Source organism: Palaemon carinicauda, chromosome 1, assembly GCF_036898095.1.
Source record: "Palaemon carinicauda isolate YSFRI2023 chromosome 1, ASM3689809v2, whole genome shotgun sequence".
Lineage (NCBI taxonomy): Eukaryota > Metazoa > Arthropoda > Malacostraca > Decapoda > Palaemonidae > Palaemon > Palaemon carinicauda.
Window position 1 is genome coordinate 287,601,525 of NC_090725.1, and position 2,591 is coordinate 287,604,115.

A 2,591-nucleotide genomic window follows, 5' to 3' on the forward strand; every position below is an offset into this window, starting at 1 on the left:
TACATTGGGGCTTGGGTGCTGATCATATGTATACATGGTCAGGTCAGCCTCTCGCACGTTGTCCAAGACTATGTAACAAGCTTCCACTAGACACTCGAAAGCTTGAAGATATTAAGGCTTTCAAGGAGAAGCTGAAGACTTTCTTGTTTTCTAAGAGCTTCGATAATTTGGATTTGACAAATAACCTTGAATACGCTGTGTGATACTCAACTACATAGGAATGTATATGGCAAACATACATTGTATGTCCTGTACAGTAGTGCGTAGGGCTTTCATGTGTACCAGGACCAGGAAAACAGCCCTCGAAGTAAAGTAAAGTAGGCCACATATTCACTTCATTTCACCAAGGAAGTTCAAAGCTAGGCCTACAGTTCCCAAGAAGGAAACTCAGTACAATGTTCAGTACTGAATCCTAGTTATGGGTCCCGGATATAAAGGGCATTATTTGAAGCTTGTATCTTACATATCAATTGATTTAAGTTAATTCTAACTTCGTGAAACAAAATACATTATCACGCGCATTTGTAACACCACAACGTTTTTTGACTATTACCAAATCTTATTCACCGGAAATATCACCAGTTTATCTCATGTTACTGATAATTTCAGTTACGTTATGAATTCATTTTTTCAACACACATTTACAAACATATTCATGATCATTTTAAGAGTAATGCACAGAAAATACCATGATCCGGCAAGATGTTCAATTGTTACTAAGTTAATTCTATAGATGAGACGATAACCAAGATTATAAACATTAAAATAGAAGCCCTGATTTAGACAGAGGATTTAATGTTTTCTAGCAACAATAAATACAAAGTAGAAAGAACTATAAGCAACTGACGCAGTTTGGAAGACAAAGAAATTTACTTTTAGCACCAACCAATCCACAGAAGTCAGCGGTGTTAGTAATATGACACAAAACAGGAGTTAGAAAGGTTAATGGAATGGTTAGAAATGGAAGTATAGAAACAGTTAAGGAACATAAACCCTTAGGAGAATGGTATTCAGAAAAGGGATACCATGGTCTTAGCATAAGTAAAAGAGAAACTAAAATAGATTACATGGTGAAAGAGGTTAGGAAATATGGAGACAGTAACAGAGTAGGAGATTTGCCTTTGCTTGTGAGAATAAAGATCTATGAGGCAGTGGTAGTGCCTACAATGTTTGCAAATATTGAGACATGGGGTATAATAAAAAGAAAAATGAAAAGAAATGAAAGATCAAGAGAGAATACAGTAAAAAATTATGAAAGGAACGTTTGAACAGATTGCTACCACAACTTATTGGGGTTTATAGCAGAAACAGGAATATGGGCAGTTGAAAATAGAATAGAGTATAAAAAGGTGATGTTTTTTAATAACATAAGATGATAACGATTAGTTAAGGAGATAGCGGAAGACCAAATAATGTAACCATATGGAGAATGGTGAAGAAAAAAAGCTTATAGAATATATATATATATATATATATATATATATATATATATATATATATATATATATATATATATATATATATATGATATTAAAATTTAATAAGTAAGATAGTATAAAAAGCTAGAGCTTAAGTAAGAAATAAAAAGTAGAGGTAAATAAATAAAAAAATAGAAGAAACTAAAGAAGAAATGACCAAATTGAGGTTTGTAAACAGTAATGGCAGAAGAGATTACATAGGAGTAATTAACACTAAGGAAGCAGTAATAGTTATGAAAACCAAGTTAAATATGATAGATTTAAAACAAAATTATAGATACAGGAATGAACAGGATAGGCTTTGTGTTTTATGTAATGAGGCAGATGATACAACCGAGCGTATGTTTAGCTGTAATGAATTAAGAAAATTTAGAAGCAATGGCATAGAATTGGAGAATTTAGAAACACCCGCTAAAGATGTTACTCGATGCATTAGACAGGCTATGGAAGTTAAGAGGTAAAATTGAGCAAGCTGTGTTAGTCTATGTATGGGGTAACTAACGACAATGATCTTTCTGCAGATTGTATTGCTTTGCATCTACGCTTGTAAGTGTGACCACAATCATAGTGTTGTGGAGAGAGCAACGAGGAACCTGGAACTGAGACTACATTCTAATGTATCATTAAATTAGAATACATCCTAATGTCCATTTTGAGTAAATTGGTATACATCTAAATGTAATTATTTTAATTAATTACGATATACTACATATCAATTACCAATGTCCTTCTTTATCAAATTATAATACACAACAATGCCCCTTCTTTATCAAACTAGAATACATCCCAATGTCCTTTCTTTATCATCTTGGAATGCATCCAAGTGTCATTTGATAATTGCTGAGCTTTGCTACTCCAATCCATACTTGAACACTTATTTTGAAGAACTTTGCTTATTTTATCAAGTCCATTTTTTTATAAGAATTTCCACTCCAACAGTTATTTTAGATATAACTACCCAAGTTATCATTCTTATCTTCTCTTCTCTTTATTTGTATCATTACAGATTCCACTGTGTGAGAAAGTAAAAAAAATTATAGAGATATATATCAGCTTATCGTGATATGCATAAAACTTGAAAAAATGCAAAAAAAAAAAAAGTTTGAAATGATA